The sequence below is a fragment of the Heptranchias perlo genome, chromosome 19 (assembly GCF_035084215.1).
Source record: "Heptranchias perlo isolate sHepPer1 chromosome 19, sHepPer1.hap1, whole genome shotgun sequence".
In the NCBI taxonomy this organism is placed as follows: Eukaryota; Metazoa; Chordata; class Chondrichthyes; order Hexanchiformes; family Hexanchidae; genus Heptranchias; species Heptranchias perlo.
Genome location: NC_090343.1, coordinates 18,923,575 through 18,945,061, shown reverse-complemented (window position 1 = coordinate 18,945,061; position 21,487 = coordinate 18,923,575). Strand labels below are relative to the sequence as shown.

Genomic DNA, 21,487 nt, shown 5'->3' with positions numbered 1-21,487 from the left:
CATGACATCAACATAGGAAGATAATAGGTGAAATTTCCAAGCCTCCGTTCTATCTGATGATCAGTAGAACAAGAAGGACCCAATGCCTTTCCATCCAGTAGTCAACAGACACCTAAAACAGGGGTTAGGCCTCTTGAATATGTTAATTAGGAGCCTAATGCCTGTTGAAGGACTCCTTTACAAAATTAGTCATCAATAAGCAGGGCAGGCATTCGGCCTGTCCCCCTCAGAATTCTTCAGTGGCCCCCATGGCTACCAACAGAAGGTAGGTGTATTTTTAATTTAAAAAAAAAACTTTCTGTGGAGCCAGGAGAAGCAGAAGTGCTTCCACCGACTCCATAGTCCTAGCGATCGCACCCCCGCAACCTCCCAATGCCCGCTCCAACCCACCTCCTGGAACTTACCTGAGGGTCGCTGCCAGCGAGGCAAGCAGCCCAAATTTCAATCCTGGAGAAGAGTGAGCTCTCTGTGGAGCCTTGGGCCTATCTGATCAGGCCCAGACTAATTTCTACCCCGTAGTCTATGATTGAAACTGTGTGGTGCCAGTTGATGTGTCAAGTGGTTGATAGTAAACAGAACCTTAATTTGCAACTCTAATTTATCCCATGTATTTCTCAGTAGGGCAGCCAATCACCAAACCATAAGGAAATGCCCTTACACACTGTGACATTTTCATCTATGAAAAATTCAGATGAATCTACTACTTGTATTCCAAAATAATTATGCCTGAAATTCTGACTTTAAATAATTTGTTCTTCCAAGCTGAGTTGAATTAGAGTTTCTGCAGCTTGCTTTCTTTTTATTGCAGACACATAGTTAATATAAATTGTCAAATTTTGAGGAAATAAATATAATTTACAATTGTTGGTTAATTTTATAATAAATCATTTAGTGTAGAAAGAAAACTAGTCCAAAAGAAGAAAATTTTAAAAAGGAAAAGTGGAATTCAGTTAATTCACAAGACCCCTACCATCTGTTTGTTCTAAGAATCTATATACATCCATAATGCTCAGTTGAAAGCTAGTCAGATGAATATGTAATTATAAGCTGTCAAGGTGACTTTTACATACTGCACTCTACTATCAACAGTATTAAGGGAAGTCTCTAATTGTTTAATTATTATTACAAATTCATCATGCTTGGCTACTTTACAACTGTATTGTCCAAATTAAATGATTAAAAATATATACCGGCAGTTCTGCATCCTGATTATTCCATGGTCCTTCACAGCCAAGAGAATTTCAAAATTGTTCAACTTTGTACAAAACATCTTATTCTTCCTTGTCACATGATGTCATTTAATATAACATACTGTTCGGGAGATGTACCTACCTTGCATTTTTTGAATATGCGGCAATGCTAACTAGAATTTAATTATACAGGATGATAAACCTATTTGGTTGTAATTTAGGATGTACTTGTATTTAACTTTACAAGCTGTGGCATTGAATTGAAGGCTAAATGATGGATTCTGTTATGCAAATCCTCAAATACTTATCAGGATGTTAAAAACCAGATTTCAGTCACACAAAGACAAGCAGCTTTACTCAATAGTGACAATTTTCAGAGATAATGGGGAAGGCATTGTGTAAACTTTGAAAGATGCCTCAACTATATTATTACTTTTCCTCTTCGTTGTAGTTGATTTTCATATTGTTTCGCAGCACTGGGGCAAAAGGGCACCAAAATATCTAACTGTCAGCATTCTCAGCAAGCTGCATGACTTCCATTTAACCAGTTTTTCCATTTCAAAGTCAGTGGTTTGGAAGTTTGATTTTTGGTTGCAATATAACATGTAAGAAAATCAGAGAATACACACAGACTTATCTGCTTTTTAAGGTAAGTAGTATTTGTGACTATTCATGAATGAAGGCAGTGTAGATTCATTATATAGCAATTCCCTGTAAAAAAAAATCATGAAAAAATTGTGAGAGATTTCTGGTTTGGTCCCAAAATGGGCGCTATATCAATGCTGTGCCCCCGGCGGCCACAATCAACAAGCCCAAACCATCTTCAGGTTTTAAATTTTAGCGGTGATCTGCAGTTGCCAAACAGGCATTCTGCTGTAGCTCGCCAGTTTGGTGCCGTGGAAAATCGGCTGGCTTCTGCATGGAGCCGGCCAGCAGACAGCCTGTTGGGTGGGTGCAAAGATCCGGGGGGGTGGGGGGTTGGATGAGAACAGGTCAGCAGCAGGCTGGAGGATTTTTGTGGGGCCATGAGGAGAATGCTCCTCCTGATCCGACAAAAATCTTTACAAAAAAATCTTACCTTTTCTGCAATGGTCCCTTCTGGTTAGGTCTCTCAATGTCAGGAAAAAGTGGACAAATGTAAGGAATCTTACAACACCAGGTTATAGTCCAACAATTTTATTTTAAAACCACAAGCTTTCGGAGATTATCCCCTTCGTCAGGTTCACCTGACGAAGGGGATAATCTCCGAAAGCTTGTGATTTTAAAATAAAATTGTTGGACTATAACCTGGTGTTGTAAGATTCCTTACATTTGTCCACCCCAGTCCATCACCGGCATCTCCACATCAGGAAAAAGTGGGACTAACGTGCACTTTGCATGCTCTGGCCATTTCTTCATGAAATTCACAATCAGGATCCTACAACTGGTGTAGGACCTTGATTTGCATATTTAATAGCCTTCCCCATTTTGGGCGGGATTGCTGGGCATCCATTTAAAGGCTAGTCTACAAAAAATTCCCCACCAGATTCTCCTCTGTTGGTCGTCCATTTTTCAAGTGAAAGCAGGAGGCCGGCAGTTGAAACCCCCCCACCATCATTATCTTTATTATATTAGAAATTCATCAAAATCATAAAATTTACAGTGCAGAGGAGATCATGCAGCCCATCGTGCTTGAGCTCTTCAATTGGAAGTATCTACTCTAATCTCACTTCCCCACATCCTTCATATTCTTCCTTTTGTATTACTTATCCAGTTCCCCTTTGAATGATGCTATATTTTCGGTCTTGATAGCCACTTGTGGAAGAACATTCCCGGGCCGGTTTTCTGAGTGTTAGTTCCTGCCAGTCCAGGCTCCGCACAGAGAGTGTACTTGGGCAATTGTCTCTTCCATGTTCTATTAACCCTCTGTGTGAAAAAAAAATTCGAATTTCTCCTTCACTCTTTCAATGAAAATTTTAAGTCGATGGCCCCATCACCAAGTCACTAACCAATGGAAACAATCTTTCCCTATTTATTCTTTCAAAACCTTTCATATGGAATTACTTTACTAAATTAGATCCTGCATTGATGCACAGATACAATCTGAATCAGCAACTTTCTAATAGAGGAAGGAAAATCTTCAGTCGATAGCAGGCAGAAATCTCACTCAGACAAGGCTGGTTCCACTGCATTACTCTGTACCGGAACTCAAAAAAATAATTGTTGAGGGGAATAGATTAAAACAAACAGAAATGCTGAAAATCCAAAATAAAAACAGAGCATGCGAAAAATGCACAAAAGGTCAGACAGCATCTTAAACAGAAAAATATTTAAGATAACGCGTCTTGGGATGTTTCTCTATGTTAAATGCGCTATATAAATCCAAGTTGTTGTTATCCCATCTTTCTCTTTCAGGTATTGACTTTTCTGCTGTGCACTTGCAGCATTTTTTATTTTTATACAATAACAGGAATAGGTTTCTCGACTGGAATTAAATTTCACAGAAAGGAATAGGATAAATATCTGTACGTGGAATCAAGTTGGAACTTCATTTGATCAGGACTGCTTTTAAGTGAACGAACACGTGATCCAATAGTGTGATGATGAGATTGTATGTTTTTTCCCTGGATGAGTAAGCTAAGGTGGGGGGGGGGGCTGAGCGGCCTCCCTCTTTTCAAATGTGTTTCAGCAGATGTAAAGAAGTTACTGTGTTGTGCCTTGAAAGATGCCATGTACTGTCTATGCATACCTAATTATGTGCATTAACTTCTCATATGCCCTTTTCTTCCTCTTGCATGAGCTGCAAGCTGAGTGCTTTCAGCAACAAGCCTCATCACTGCACTCAGCATCATCACCATGAAGCACACACTAGCCCAGAAAAAAAACACTTTGAAGGGTTTTAATGGTTTAGAAAAGGAAGCATAGGATGAGTCATGTCTTATGGGTATGTAAGGGTAGCATTGATGGCTGTTTTCAGCTGCTGAGTGAAGGCATAAAATTGCCAAGGGCCCTTCTGTCACATTATGATTCTAACCTCTTGAAACCAATTATATGGGTACATTTTCAGAATCCTCACCCACGTCAAGGTACCTCACCCATGGATAGCATGTTTTGATTTCAATGGAGACAAAGTCGTGGGCAGATATTCACTGGTAGCAGGCAAAGCTTCAAAAATCTACCCTATAAAATGGAGGCTTCTCAGAAGTACCAGCCACTTGCCTCTTTGTGGAGCATGGCCCTGAAAATGGGCAAAAGTTCCAACAAACTCCTGCCATATGTCTGGTGAGAGTTGACCAGAATGGCTGCAAATTTGGCTGCCACCCGGATACGGTAGGTCCAAGCTTAAATCAGGGATGCTGTAATGGTTTAGCAGGGACAGACCCTCTGCCCATCCTAACAAAACTTTTGATATCAGGGGAGTGCGGCCGGAGGTGTGGGAAGCTATGGAAGGCCAGGGTTCCTACACTCACCCCTAATTCAGCACTTGGTGTAGCGTCAGTGGAGGCATGCGTGGTTTCACTAGGTGTAACTCCCCAATCCCCAAAGAAGAGGAATCATTTTTTAAAACATATTTTGTAAGGGAATCAGATTTGAATGATATATTTGTTTCAAGGGGGGACTGGCAGCCAAGCTGGCCACATATGTTACTGTGTGAGGCCTCTTTTGCTGAGGAGCGGTGCCTCTATTGCACCACTGGGCATCAAAGGCCAGTTTCTCCTGTGTGAAGTTCAGCAAGGGCAACAGCAACTGTAGTGGGCAGGAGCATCCTAGCACTTGTGGCAGGAAGTGGTCGCCTGCGGATTTCTGTCACCATATTTACTGCAGCATTCTGCTGGGTGGCCCAGTCACCCACCTGAATCAGACAGGAGCATCATTACTATACGCAAATCAGGGTTCTGTGACGTATATAGGAAGTTGAAATAGGGCATCCATGACCTGGGTAATGCAGTTGTGGACCACAAACTTATTGATTCTTTCTAAGTCTCCTGCCATTGCTTGCACATTGTGCGTTGCTCCTAAACTTGCCAGTGCTGGACTGTAATCTCCAGCAACCTCCCCAATTTAGAGAGAGACCTTACGTAAACACGTTCACATTGACTAACAAAGTGTTAGTATCATTGTGAAACCGTCAACAGCTTTGAAAGGAGATTTTTTTTTAGTGTCAATACAAGTTTCCTTTTGTAAAGATCTATTTTGACATATCTCTGTCTCTGTGGTGCAACGGGTCAGCGTGTTCAGCTGTTAACCGGAAGGTTGGTGGTTCGAGCCCACCCAGGGACACAACTGATTGAACAGCCTGCTAATTTCACATATGATTAGTGTAGCATGCTAGGGAAGAACAGGTGGGTTTGGACCCATGGGCCTCGAAATTAACGCAGAGGCAGGTTCCGGCCACCAACAGGAGGAAGAAACCTGTGCTCTCACCAAGAATGGGTGCTTGGAGGTGGCTGAGGAAGTGAGCAGGAGCATTCTATCCTGTTCTTGGATACAGTCCATGAAGAACATAAGAAATAGCAGTAGACCATACAGCCCCTCGAGCCTACTCCACCATTCAATAAGATCATGGCTGACCTCAACTCCACTTTCCCGCCCGATCCCTATATCCCTCGATTCCCTTGCAGTCCAAAAATCTATTGCTCTCAGTCTTGAATATGCTCATTGATTCAGCATCCATAGCCTTCAGGGATAGAGAATTCCAAAAATTCACAACCATCTGAGTGAAGAAATTCCTTCTCATCTCAGTCTTAAATGGCCGACCCCTTATCCTGAGACTATGCCCCCTAGGTCTGGACTCTCCAGCCAGGGGAAACATCTTCTCTGCATCTACCCCCTCAGAATTTTATATGTTTCAATGAGCTTGCCTCTCATTCTTCTAAACTCCAGACATAATTGGCCCATAGGACAACCCTCTCATCCCAGGAATCAATCTAGTGAACCTTCGTTGCACCCCCTCTAAGGCAAGTATATCCTTGCTTAGATAAGGAGACCAAAACTGCACACAGTACTCCAGGTGTGGTCTCACTAAAGCCCTGTACAATTGCAGCAAGACTTCCTTACTCTTGTACTCCAATCCCTTGCAATAAAGGCTAACATAGCATTTGCCCTCCGAATTGCTTGCTATACCTGCATGTTAACTTGCTGTGTACAAGGACACCCAGATTTCTCGAAACACCAAAATGTAATAGTTTCTCACTATTTAAAAAATATTCTGTTTTTCTATTCTTCCTACCACCAACATCGTGGGGGTCACCATTGACCAGTAACTTAACTGGACCAGCCATATAAATACTGTGGCTACAAGAGCAGGTCAGAGGCTGGGTATTCTGCGGTGAGTGACTCACCTCCTGACTCCCCAAAGCCTTTCCACCATCTACAAGGCACAAGTCAGGAGTGTGATGGAATACTCTCCCCTTGCCTGGATGAGTGCAGCTCCAACAACACTCAAGAAGCTCGACACCATCCAGGACAAAGCAGCCCACTTGATTGGCACCCCATCTACCACCCTAAACATTCACTCCTTTCACCACCGGCGTACAGTGGCTGCAGTGTGTACCATCTACAAGATGCACTGCAGCAACTCGCTACGGCTTCTTCGACAGCACCTCCCAAACCCGCAACCTCTACCACCTAGAAGGACAAGAGCAGCAGGCAAATGGGAACAACACCACCTGCACGTTCCCCTCCAAGTCACACACCATCCCGACTTGGAAATACATCGCCGTTCCTTCATCTTCGCTGGGTCAAAATCCTGGAACTCACTTCCTAACAGCACTGTGGGAGAACCGTCACCACACGGACTGCAGCAGTTCAAGAAGGCGGCTCACCACCACCTTCTCAAGGGTAATTAGGGATGGGCAATAAATGCCAGCCTCACCAGCGACGCCCACATCCCATGAACGAATAAAAAAAAATCTCACATTTCCCCACATTATACTGCATTTGCCACCTTCTTTCCCACTCACTTAACCCGTCTATATCCCTTGAAGACTCATTGTGTCCTCCTCACAGCTTACTTTCCCATCTAGCTTTGTATCATCAGCAAACTTGGATACTCAGTCCTTTCATCTCAATCATTAATATAGATTGTAAATAGCTGAGGTCCAAATACTGATTCTTTGCGGCACTCCACTAGTTACAGCCTGTCAACCTGAAAATGCTCCGTTTATTCCTACTCTCTGTTTTCTGTCCATTAACCAATCCTCTACCATACTAATATTTTACCCCCAACTACATGAGCCCTTATCTTATGTAATAACCTTTTATGTGGCACCTTATCGAACGCCTTTTGAAAATCCAAATATACTACATCCACTGGTTCCCCTTTATCTACCCTGCTAGTTGCATCCTCAAAAAACTCTAATAGATTTGTCAAGCACGATTTCCCTTTCATAAAACCATGCTGACTCTGCCTACTCACGCCATGATTTTTTAATTGGCCTGTTACCACTTCCTTAATAATGGATTCTAGCATTTTCCCGACGGCTGATGTCAGGCTAATTGGCCTGTAGATCCCTGTTTTCTGTCTCCCTCCTTTTTTGAATAGCGTTGTTACATTTGCTACCTTCCAATCCACTGGGACTGTTCTATAATCTAGGGAATTTTGGAGGATTTTGGAATGCATCCACTATCTCTGCAGCCACCTCCTTTAGAACCCGAGGATGTAGGCCATCAGGTCCAGGGGATTTGTCGGCTTTTAGTCCCGTTAATTTCTCCAGTACTTTTCCTTTACTAATATTAATTACTTTGAGTTTCTCACTCTCATTTAATGACCTAACCAGGTCAGGAAAAGTGAGTACAGTTGCTGATTCACATACGTCTTGTGGTGTACAACAACACCCTCCCCCCCTCACTCTGTCTTGCCAAGTGTTTTCCATCACATCATTCCTCAAACCCACATAAGTTTCAACAGCAACCATCCTTCACTTTCTATGCAATTTCTCACCTCCCCATTTATCCATCCACCAGTGCCACTCATCCCAATCCTGATGCAATGTGATGCATCTGTCTGATAGTCACCATCACTGAATGCACTGCATCCATCGGGTGAATACGTGACCTTCAGTCACTCACAGATCTGTTCTTTTGCCCCTTGTAGGAGAAAAGAGCGCAAAACGCAAGGGAGAGGGAAAGGACTGGAGGTGGCCCTCCACAAATTGTGCAGCTGACAGATGCAGAGGAGGAGGCCGTGGAGATAAATGGCACTTCTGCATCCCTGATAATTGGAGATGGAGAGCCTGGGAACTTGCAGATGCCTGGTGACAGAATTAAAAATATCTCTGACACACATGTTGACTTTATCTCATAAAATACTTAACTACGAGGTGCCTGAGTATGTTGATTGGCAAGATTGTTACTTTGCCAGGACTAATTCATATCTGTTTCTTCTGTCTTCCAGGGCCTTCACGTGTACAGCAACTGATGACGAGTCCTCAGAGGACCTCATTCCTTCTGAGGGTGCACCGTCACAGGACATACAGCCATGTACCAGCGCAAATACGCGCACTTTAGTGGGTCCAGTTAAACAGTTAGTTATGTTTTCACTTGGTGATTCACAATTCACAAGTGAGCATGAACATCACAGGGGCAGGAACAGCTGTGGAGAGTCCGTGTCAGAGGGCGCACTTGTCACCAAACTCTGCTCAGCTGGGCACAGATGCTGTACCCCGGGGGCCATCGTTGAAAATGAGAATAATAGAGGGACAGCAGCAAATTTGCGATGTACTGGCAGATGTGCCAAGCACACTCTCCACAATAGCAGAGAGGATGGAGGAGTCCAGCTCCAAAATTAGTGGATCAGTGTTGCAGGTAATTGCGAGAATGTCTATGAAGCGAATGGCTGCCTCCGTGGAGTTTCAAGCAAGGCTCTCAATTGAGTCTATGCAGTCCACGACCATGGCCATGCAGGAGATGTCTGCTGCCTTAAACAGAAAGACAGATACCTTATCTGTGGCCTTGCAATGCAACACTGCACCAAGCTGTTCTCCTGCAGAGTGGTAGGAGTGATGTGGCGCTGGCCCAGGAGAGGGATGATGGCGAAAGGGGACATGGAAATGGGGACTCCACTCAAAGTGCTCCCATATCTCACCCATTGCTCCCTCTCAACCAGTACCCGACATGCTGCCTCCTCTCCCGATGTCCGAGTCTACCCCTGCAAAGGAATAGGTGGAGCAGTCTTTGGCGGGGCCCTCACCGGCTCCAAAACTCAGAAGTTGTAGGCCAAGAGCATTTCAGCAGTCAGGGCAGGGATGTGAGCAGCAACCCCTGCTGAAGCCATGGGGGATGCACCACACAGAAGCGCTAGGAAGTGTAAGAGAAAGCTATTGTAATTCACTAAGTGTATGCACATGGGTGTTTGAAGAAATCTTATAAAAAAAAAGGAAATTTCACAACATAACGGAACATAAAATGTAATGGTTTGCAATAATTCCCTGTCTTACCAATTATTGCTTGCCGAGTGCCAACTCGCCCTTTCAGTTGTTTCATGATGAATGTGAATACATGATGGGACCCATTGGGGATGTGCAATGGGTGTATGCTTGGTTGAAGGGCGGTTTTGTGCAAAGTCAGGTGGGGGCAGGATTTCATTTTTTATTGTTTCCAGTCTGACAAACTAACTGAACCTTCGAACTATGAGGGCATCCCAAGCAGCAATGTACGCGGCTTGTCTGGTGATGGATGCCCCATCTTCATATTGCTCCTCGTCTTCCTCCTCCTCCTCTTCTTCAATGGTCTCACCATCAGGAAATGATTGGTGTGTGCCTTGGTCGTCCTCCACCTCTAATCCTCACTGCTGCGCAATGTTGAGCAGAACGCAACCTGGTGAGTGCCGAAGGATGCCTCCAGAGCTGCCTCAGCACCTGAAGCGCATTTTCAACATACCGATGGCATGCACACTGACACATCTGGTGGTCACGTGGCTCTCGTTGTAGCGCTCTTACGCCTCATTGGTGCGGTTCCTCACAGTTGTCATGAGCCAAGTTTTAAAGGGATATCCCTTATCTCCAACAAGCAACCCCTTAAGTCTGTCTCCTGGTACAAAGAGGTCGGGGATGTTGTTCCGCTGCAGTATAAAAGCCTTATGGCAGCTCCCAGGGAATCTGATGCACACCTGCATGAACCTCTTCTCGTGGTTGCACACCAGCTGTACATTGATGGAATTAAATCCCTTGCTGTTGATAAATACTCCTAGTTGCTCTGGTGGTTTCTGGATTGCCACGTGTGTGCAATCGATTGTACCCTGCACCTGTGGGAAACCAACCAGAGATGCAAAGTTGACATAAGTCGACGCCCTGGAAAACAACCAATCCGTCACCTGCCTTATACATTGATGTGAAGCCGAGTAAAAGACCCTCGATATGTCTCCGGTGGCGCCTTGGAAGGAGCCAGAGGCAAAGAAATTGAGGGCAGTGGTGACTTTTACAGCAACGAGCTATGTGTGGGCCACCAGGTCCAGCAGGGAGCAGTTCTTCCTCTAGGAGCTGCAGATGTCTGCGACTACATGCCGACTCAATCTGAGCCTGCGGAGGCGTTGCTCCTCACATAGGTCAAGGAAGCTGATCCTTGGTCTCTGCATCCTGTTATGTGAGTAGTGCCTCCTGAAACCTCTGCCCCTCTGTTGTTCTCCTCTCTGTTGTTGTTCTTCTCTCTGCTGTTCTCCTCTCTCCAGTGCACCTGCAGCTCCCACCACAGCAGCCATGGCTGATGATTGGAATTCAGATGAAGAAGCCAAATCGAAAGCATCCATGGCGCCCCCCACCACTCTCCCCACCACCCCCATCCTGATTTTGTCCGTTTGAAAGCCTCCAAACTGCTCCAACATGTGTCTGACCACAAGAACTCTCAGCAAAATGTTTGCCAGAGGGAACTAAGGAACCAGGTGTAAGCACTGAGCGTTTATTCATAGTGGGGAATGAGAAGTTTAAACATCCCTATGAAGTGCAGCTCACACTCGCCTCTGTTTCACTGACGAGTTTCCCGAGGTCCGGGAAACCCGTGCTGGAGGCGTTAATTTTAAATCCCTGTTGAAATCTCTTCAAATGAGCCTTATTACCATATGATAATTAGCGACCCACCTCCGCTGAGCAGATTACTTGCACGCACCCAAACGCGTCTCTGTTAAAACCGGAAGTAGATGCATTGGAAGCTGATGGGGTCGGGTTTGAGAATTTTGACATTTTTACCAACCCACCCATCCTAGGGGGTTAAAATTCCCCCCATGGTTACCAAAGCTTTCAAGCACTGGGGCTTTCCCTATCTCATGATTGGGTCTGTTGTAGACTAATTGATAAGACATTGATTGCCAGGATAAGTCAACAACTGTATTATCGTTGTATCGTGCGACTACCAGGATGGTAGAGTGCAAATGAGATGGACATTGGTCCTTTTTCATCCAGAAATTCCGATGTTCTTATGTCTCTTGAAAATCTGCCATCTCATGTATATTTCTAGCTGCTGGCCTGGGGTTTAAACCACAGTAAACAGTAATTTCTATATTTTCTTTAGAACACTTTAACTTACTAACCTGATCAAAGATGAATTACTTCAGCAGTAATGGAGAAGCATGATTATATGGACCAGTTAAAATGCTGTGGTTGTGTTTCTGATATGGTTTGTGATGACAACTAAGGGTCATGATCACTTTTAGGTGGCAATTTCCTGTTGAAAGCACTGTAGCTAATTAAAGGTTTTTAACAAATTATTCAATGCGATCAGCAAGTTCTCTGTGTACCAGTAGATGTCCGTATCTAAAATCAATATCTAATCCTAAGACGTTCGTCCTTCCATCAAAACCAATATTCAAATTGATTTCTAAATTCTATTAACAGCAGGTCTGCTGTCTTGGAAAATCAGCTTTTCACTGCACACTAACACAAGCTGATAAGCTTGCAGTGTTTCTTTCAGGAAAGCTCCATTGTGGGGGCAGAGTGGTCCTGATTGTGACTTCAACCTTAATGGAGGTAGAATTGTTCTCCTCCCCCTTCCTTGCCATATGACACAGTTCAAGGAATGAATGAATCTTCTAGAGTGACAACGGTTCTGTATAAAATAGAACACTTTACACCTTATACAATAACCATCTTCCAAAGCATGGCAAGTAATTACTTGTGAGCTCTTGTCCATATTGAATGAGGGAAGAATGTTGCCCAGGACACTGGGAGAACCTTCTGTTCTTTGAATAATTCCACAGGATCCACCTAAGCAGGCAGACAGGGCTTTGGTTTAACATCACAGATGATACCTCCAAAAAAGCACCAGTCTCTCATTACTGCACTATTGCACTAAAAGATCAGGTTAGATTATGTGCTCAAGTTTATGGTGAGGTTTAAACGTATTCTTGTGGAGGGGAGCGGGGGAAGATTTGGATGGATATAATAAATAACCCAAAGATAAGAAAAAGGGATGAGAGCAAAAGCCAGAGTACAAAAAGAGTTAAAGATAACATGAATACTCAGAACAGAAAAGGTTATAGAAAGTAATATTAAATTCCTGTTAAAAATAAAGTAGGTGAAATGAAAAATATGAAATATTAAATGAAAATATCAAAGAATACAGAAATAAATGATAAAGTATTCTATAGGCACATAAATAACAAAAGGAGAATTAAGATAGGGATAGGGCCACTAAGATAGGGATGAGCAAGATAAACTCACAGGAGATTATACTGAATTGGCAGGGATTATGAATAGATACTTTGCCCTAGTTTTCACTGAAGAGGCTAACGAAGAGGAAATAGCAGCAGTAGAAGAAGTCATGAGGGATCTTATAGCACTTAAGATAGAAAGGAGATACTAGATAAACTCGCTAAACTTAAGGAGGCGAAGACCCCGGGTCCAGATGGATTGCACCCATGGATACGCAAAGAAACTAGGGAAGAGATAGCAGAGGCACTAGTATCCATATATGAAAAATCAATAGAAAAGAGAGTTGTGTCAGAGGACTGGCAGACAGCAAATGTAATACCTAGCTTCAAAAAGGGAGATAGAACTAATCCGGGGAACTGTAGACCTGTTAGCTTAATGTGGGAAACATAAAAGAATCTTAGCTGAAAGATCAGATAACAAAACATCTAGAGATAGCGAATATAATAAAAAAAGTCAGCATGGATTTCTAAAAGGAAAGTCATGTTTAAGCGACCACATTGAATGCTCTGAAAAAATAACAGAAATAGTAGGCAAGTGCACTGCATTGGATCTAGTGTACATGGACTTTCAGAAGGCCTCTGATAAGGTGCTGTATGGCACGTTATCATGACAAAGGTCAGGGTAAGTGGAGTCAGGGGCCAGGTAGCACAAAGATGGCTACAAAATAGAGGGTAGGAGTTAAGGAAAGTTTCTTGGACTGGCAGAAAGCAGGAAGTGGTGTTCTGCAAGGATCTGTGCTGGGACCACAGTGGTTCATCATATATATATAAATGATTTGGACTGAGGAATTGGAGGTATGGTGTTGAAATTTGCAGATGATACCAAATTGGCGGGTACAGCTAATAAAGTGGAGGATTGTATCAAAATACAGGAAGACATAATCAGGCTTACAGAATGGGTGGATTAATGGCAAATTAAATTCAATATAATGAAGTGTGAGGTGATTCATTTTGGTAGGAGGAATAAGGAGGCCATTTATTCCTTGGAAGGTAAGAAATTAAATGGGGGAGAGCAGCAAAGGGATCTGGGAATACAGATACATAAATCACAAAGTAGTAACACAAGTTGATAAGGCCATAAAGAGTGCAAACAAAGTACTGGGGTTCATTTCTAGAGGAACAAAATACGAAAGCAGGGAGATAAAGTTAAATTTATATGTAACACTTGGAGTACTGTGCGCAGTTCTGGTCTTCATACTACAAAAAGGATACTGAAGTGCAGAAAATATTGACAAGGATGTTATCAGAATGGAGAGGAGGCACCTATCAGGAAAGATTGAACAGGCTGGGGCTCTTTTTTCTGAAAAAGAGAAGACTAAAGGAAGATCTGATAGAGGCTGTTAAAATTATGAAGTGGTTCATTAGGGTGGACATGTGGGTGAGTCCAGGACATGGAGGCATAAATATAAGATAGCCACTAACAGATCAAATAAAAAATTGAGGAGGATTTTCTCAAGTGTGGTGAGGATGTGGAACTCATTGCCATGTAGAGTGGTTGAAGAAGACAGCTGTGTTGCATTTAAGAGGAGGTTTGATGCATACATGAGAGGGCAATAATGCATTTCAGAGGAGGTTTGATGCATACATGAGAGAGAGGGCAATAATGCATTTAAGAGGAGGTTTGATGCATACATGAGAGAGAGGGCAATAATGCATTTAAGAGGAGGTTTGATGCATACATGAGAGAGAGGGCAATAATGCATTTAAGAGGAGGTTTGATGCATACATGAGAGAGAGGGCAATAATGCATTTAAGAGGAGGTTTGATGCATACGTGAAGGAGAAGGTAATATAAGGTAACATGGGGACAGGGTGGGAAGAAGCTAACATAGAATTTCAACACTGGCATAGACAAGTTGGTCCGACTGGCCCGTTTCTGTGCTGTAGATTCTATAGCCCCGATTTTAACTTAACGCTCGGTGAAAACAGGGCGTGTTTGGGTCGGACGCCCAAATTTACATCCTGCCCGATTTTACACTCAATTGATTCAGAGGTTGTGCAGCTTGCATGACAGATTACTGTGTTAAGGATCCTGACAGATGACACCCTGAAACTCACTCCCACAGATAATACGCTATTGTTAGATATTTGTGATGAAATACATCATTCATTACTACATGTCTCCAAGATGATGCAGCAAATTATGAACAACACGAATAAAGTTCTCTTTTTCTTTTTAAATGCTACAAGTCGCAGCAGTTATTTGTGCAAGTAAAACCAGATGCTTGGTACACCAACAAATACAGTTGTGAGAGTACTGTGTCTTGTCAGTTCTGTGATTGAGCCTTCTCCAGAGAGACTTGCTAATAAATTGATGGGTGTGTGTTCTGTACAAAGACATCGTATCAACCTGTAAACTGAACATACCTTCATGGAATTGAAGGTATTAATTGCGACAAAGTTCAGAAATCTCATATTTTGGAGGAAACCTCAAATTTTGTTGTCATACTTTCCAGGAGGGTTTCATGAATCATCTTCCTGCTTTACATAAAAATCCTGACTAAACTGTTGTGATGATTTATTCTTTGTTTTTTCTCGAACATCTTGATGCATTTAATTTTGTTCATTTGTTCACATTAAATTACTGGCTGCGTACTTCCCACACCTACAATTTTAAATAATGATAATAAGTAGAAACATGCAAATCTACAAAGACAATTTTATAAACGCTGAAATGAAACAATTGGCAGTAAATTAAAATTACAAAAAGGTTGCAACAGAAATAAGCAATTGTTCTATTTGAGGGATCTCTATGACATTTAACACATAATTCACAAACACAGCTGTGCTGTTTTCTGCTGGAGTTGATGGAAGGTGATAGTTTGCAGATTAAACATTTCTGTGTCATCTGCAATTTGATACTAAATTAAATAAAGTTGCTTTGAGCCAAATTAAATACAATATTGTGAGGCCTGGCATAAATATCATTATAAAATTATATCTTTTTAAAATTAATTTTGTATTGAGGTTCTACACCCTAAGGACTCAGAGGGATGCATAAAGAGATTGTGTCCCTTTTTTGTACCTTCATAAAGACTGATGGCAACTTAAAATATATTAACCCAGATATACAAGGGAGGTTGATTTTGAGGTTGCGCACTTCAGTTCTTCAGCTGATTTTATTTTATTCGTTCATGGGATGTGGGCGTCGCTGGCAAGGCCGGCATTTATTGCCCATCTCTAAGTGCCCTTGAGAAGGCGGTGGTGAACCGCCTTCTTGAACCACTGCAGTTCGTGTGGTGACGGTTCTCCCACAGTGCAGTCAGGTAGGGAGTTCCAGGATTTTGACCCAGCGACGATGAAGGAATGGCAAAAAATTTCCAAGTCGGGATGGTGTGTGATTTGGAGGGGAACGTGCAGGTGGTGTTGTTCCCATGTGCCTGCTGCCCTTGTCCTTCCAGGTGGTAGAGGTCACAGGTTTGGGAGGTTCTGTCGAAGGAGCCTTGGCGAGTTGCTGCAGTGCATCCTGTGGATGGTACACACTGCAGCCACGGTGCGCCGGTGGTGAAGGCAGTGAATGTTTAGGGTGGTGGATGGGGAGTCAATCAAGTGGGCTGCTTTGTTTTGGATGGTGTCAAGCTTCTTGAGTGTTGTTGGAGCTGCACTCATCCAGGCAAGTGGAGAGTACTCCATCAACTCCTGACTTGAGCCTTGTAGATGGTGGGAAGGCTTTGGGGAGTCAGGAGGTGAGTCACTTGTGAGTGATTAAGCTGGTGGTTATATAAACAAAGCTGTTCACTGAATATTGAAAAGCTCCAATTTAACAGCTATTTCCAACTAAGCGAAAAGGGCCAATCTCCCAAATGTACTAATACTCAAAAAATGTTTATCATCTTAAAATCTAGTTAACAGTCCAATCAGCATTTCAAAAACTTAGAAAAGTATAGAAATTATTACGAGTGACATTATCATATGAACACTGAATGCACTCATACTAAATTTCTCTGATATCTCATTTAAAATCACAAAATGTGACTGTTATTTTATTTTCATTTTCAAATGTTATACTTAAACTGTGCCAAGTGTTAGAATATAATGATGGATTCATTTTCATTATTGTTTTCTTTCCAAAATCTCATCTTGTTCTTGCGAGTGATTTCATTCCAGCTGTCAAATTAAAATGTTTCTGCTTAACTTGTGCGTGCTGAATCAGAGTTAAACAAGTGTGAAGATAATGACTAGACATCTTTCAGATCAAAATGAAAAAAGCACCATCCGAGGTGCAGCAGAAACATTTACTTTTGCAAATGAAAGGGTTAAAACTAGCCAGCATCCACTTACAAAAGGACCACTAACCTCTTTGTGGGCCGTTCTCTTTTATAATTGTGCTTTCGATACAGAATTCCTGTGGGTTGGAATTCTTCCTTGCATTGTTTTTAGCACATGGGTTACTGCATACCTGTCAAGTTCTTGTGTACACTACTTAACAAAGTCATTATTCTATTTAAGATAAAGAATTTAATGCAGGAATACACATTACCAACTTGACAGAATTTCAATGCAATAATGTTTTTTTTAAAAAGGATGATACTTATTTGATTTTCTTCAGGCTATTTTGTTTTCCCTTTTAGGTCTTCCTATGTCACGTACTATCACCAACCAAGATGGTGGGCAAGCCTTCATTACTTTGAAGTTGACTGAGAGAGATAATGGCCTAGAATTTGCTCGCGGCATCTCGCAGCATGCCCCGTTTGTTAGATTTTTTTCTTCACCCTTCAATTGCTGAAAGTGCGAGCTAATAATGGCCCGGCGGGAGCAACAGGGCATTTGGGACCTTGGTGAACGATGGGACCAACGGTCTATCTGCTTAACCAAAAAGATTTAAGGATAGAGAAAGAAACAGGAACAACAGAGAAGGAAATAGGGTGAATTAGTGTCAAATTAGATAACAGAAAGAGAAATAAGCAGAGTAAAAGAAATATTGGAAGAAGAGAGAGAGAGAGAAAAAAGAGGCAGAAAGATAGGGTAACACAAAAAATTAAAATTTTAAATACCTCTAGAAACAATTTACTACCTGCAGGAATGAAACTCCACAGTTTCAATTGTCCCCTTTCTGGGCAGGAGAGGTTGAGTGGTATTGCAGGAACATAAATCTAGTCATTAAAAGGGTTCTTACATCGTTAAGTACCAGCCCTAACTTTTTGCAGTCAGTTTAATTCATTTTAACAGTGCAAAATGAGTGTGATGGAATACTCTCCACTTACCCTTCTCGCCTCCTTTTCACTGGCGAGATTCAGAAGGCCTGGGAAATCTGCGCCGGAGAAGTTAAATTTGAACTTAGGTTAATTCAATTTTAAAAAAGCTATTTGACGTCTCCTAATGACATCAATTGTCTCGCTAACGACCCGCCCACTGGCACTTATTGGGGATGTGACCTTGGTGAGTACGTTGCGCGCACGCATCCAAAAGGCCATGTTAAAAGTGGGTGAGTTGGAGCCAGGTTGTGGTTGCAATGGCGATCAAAAAACCTGTGGTTTTCCCCTCCTGCTCGCTTCTAACCCAACCGTTACTGGGGGTTAAAATTCCCTCCATGGTTTGCAGTTGGTAACCCCCCCCGCCCCCCACCCTTCTCTTTTTCTTTAAAACAAAATGTTCTTATCAAGGAGAAGATTCTTAGTTCTGGAGGATGGAACTCTTCCTATTTCAGGCACCCAATGTCAGCATCCAGCACTCCCAGTGGAGATATAGTACAACGAGGTGGAGTGTTAAAGTTCCTTCTACTCTGCCGAACAACATATCTCAGCCCCAATTCAGAAGAGTACCCTCTACTGCGCCAGAGTTACCCTTTACCATTTTCTACACCAGCCATTCTTAGGCCTCTCTGAGTGAGATTGCCCATTAGAGCCAAAATAGGGACAGTTTTGCCCACTAGTAACCGAGACTGTTCAAACTTACTTCACATAGGACCCTTACAATCAGCACAGAGGAAATTTTCACCTCATCATTCTGGGCTAAGAGGTGAAAGTGCAGCGTTGAATCCTATTCCAAGGGATAAAAAGCTAGTGTGTATTCCACTGCACTACACAGTTCTTCTGATACCTCTTTCTGTGCCAGAGCTGAGATGCACAACTCAGCGTGTTGTGGTTTGCGGGCGAGAATTGCATAGCTCCACTACAGTCATACTGAAGCTAATGGCATTATTAGTAGTATTGGATCATCTTTTCCAAGTCATGTCACAGATGCTGCCAAACATCACTGCAATAGCAGATTGGCAGTGTTATACTATATAGGTCTTGTATCAGAGAGGCATGGAAGACCATGTTGCTCCAAAACAATTTTCAATATAACTGGAGTGTTAAACATTGTTGCTTCTAGTAACAAGCTGGGCTTTTTGAGACATCCCATATCTGTCTAAACGAGAGATGTCAGATGGTCTGTTCAGCAGTGCTATTGGTTGCAACTTTGATTGAGTTTTTTGAAGGGGTAACCAAGAAGATAGATGAGGGCTGTGCAGTAGACGTGGTCTACGTGGACTTTAGCAAAGCCTTTGACAAGGTACTGCATGGTAGGTTGTTACGTAAGGTTAAATCTCACGGGATCCAAGGTGAGGTAGCCAATTGGATACAAAATTGGCTTGACGACAGAAGACAGAGGGTGGTTGTAGAGGGTTGTTTTTCAGACTGGAGGCCTGTGACCAGCGGTGTGCCTCAGGGATCGGTGCTGGGTCCGCTGTTATTTGTTATTTATATCAATGATTTGGATGAGAATTTAGGAGGCATGGTTAGTAAGTTTGCAGATGACACCAAGATTGGAGGCATTGTGGACAGTGAAGAAGGTTATCTAGGATTGCAACGGGATCTTGATAAATTGGGCCAGTGGGCCGATGAATGGCAGATGGAGTTTAATTTAGATAAATATGAGGTGATGCATTTTGGTAGATCGAATCAGACCAGGACCTACTCCGTTAATGGTAGGGCGTTGGGGAGAGTTATAGAACAAAGAGATCTAGGAGTACAGGTTCATAGCTCCTTGAAAGTGGAGTCACAGGTGGATAGGGTGGTGAAGAAGGCATTCGGCATGCTTGGTTTCTTTGGTCAGAACACTGAATACAGGAGTTGGGATGTCTTGTTGAAGTTGTACAAGACATTAGTAAGGCCACACTTGGAATACTGTGTACAGTTCTGGTCACCCTATTATAGAAAGGATATTATCAAACTAGAAAGAGTGCAGAAAAGATTTACTAGGATGCTACCGGGACTTGATGGTTTGACTTATAGGGAGAGGTTAGATAGACTGGGACTTTTTTCCCTGGAGAGTAGGAGGTTAAGGGGTGATCTTATAGAAGTCTATAAAATAATGAGGGGCATAGATGAGGTAGATAGTCAAAATCTTTTCCCAAAGGTAGGGGAGTCTGTAACGAGGGGACATAGATTTAAGGTGAGAGGGGAGAGATACAAAAGGGTCCAGAGGGGCAATTTTTTCACTCAAAGGGTGGTGAGTGTCTGGAACGAGCTGCCAGAGGCAGTAGTAGAGGCGGGTACAATTTTGTCTTTTAAAAAGCATTTGGACAGTTACATGGGTAAGATGGGTATAGAGGGATATGGGCCAAGTGCAGGCAATTGGGACTAGCTTAGTGGTATAAACTGGGCGACGTGGACATGTTGGGCCGAAGGGCCTGTTTCCATGTTGTAAACTTCGATGATTCTATGATTCTATTTCCCTTCATTTCCAGAGATGATGGTTTGAGCACAGTCAAATGAAGAGAGATCACAATTTTATTTTGCTGTTGGGCAAGAGGAGAAGTGAGTCTGAATGGTAACCGTTTAGCAATTTTATATTTTTCCAATCCAAAGCACCTCTAAAATATCCAAGATTCAAGGTATTAAGACAGATATGCTAAACAGGGATAATGTACCTCCAGTTTATGGCTACCCTGAAATGAAGCAACTAAATCGAAGAAAAATGTCCCATTCTCCATTATAACGAGCATTGTACTCCTCAAATAATTTAGAGATACTGGGCCCGATTTTACCAGGGGTGCGGGTTCTCGGCGGGTGGTCCATCGGGCGCGTGGAAAACGCGGCCGGTGAATTGAGTGCGTCCCGCGCGCGATCGCAGGATAATTGAGGTAATTACCCGGCCGTTACGGGTTCTCCGCTTCTCAGCTGCGCGCCGGCGGCCTGCGCATGCGCAGTGACGTCTGAGCGATGCTGGAGCTCTATTTAAAGGGGCAGTCCACCAATGCCCCTGGGGCAGTCCACCAATGCCCCTCCAGCTGCAAACAAGAGGTAGCGCAACATGGAGCAACCCAGGTGTAAGGCTGCCCCACGATTCTCAGACCACGCACTCCAGCTGCTGCTGGACAGGGTAAGGAGGAGGAGGGAGACGATGTTCCCCAGCGACGGAAGGAGGTGCCCTGGCTCCGCCACCAGGTGGCGGCGGAGGTCAGCAGCAGGGACAACAGCACCAGAACTTGGATCCAGTGTCGCAAGAGATTCAATGACCTCACCAGGTCCGGGAAAGTGAGTACACTAACGTACTCTCCCACACTCCGTCTTCCACATCACCTCAAACACCTCACAACCCCTTCTGCACTGACACCACAGCGCTCCCGCAACAATCCTCACAGCCACTCAACTATCATCCTCACCGTGCCTGCACGTACCCACCGTCCCTGTCCCCACTCGACCACTACCACACACCCCAATCCCCATACTATGGGATGGGCATGTGGCACA

General features: G+C 43.2%; 1 protein-coding gene and 1 non-coding gene across 2 annotated transcripts in view; one reads left to right on the top strand and one right to left on the bottom strand.

The window, feature by feature from the left end:
- Window positions 1-21,487, bottom strand: part of ptprt (protein tyrosine phosphatase receptor type T) — a 721,453-nt gene that overhangs the window by 201,099 nt on the left and 498,867 nt on the right. The gene's annotated exons all lie outside the window — the stretch shown is intronic.
- On the top strand, window positions 5,377-5,450 carry trnan-guu (transfer RNA asparagine (anticodon GUU)). The gene has a single exon. It is a non-coding gene; the product is annotated as a tRNA-Asn (tRNA).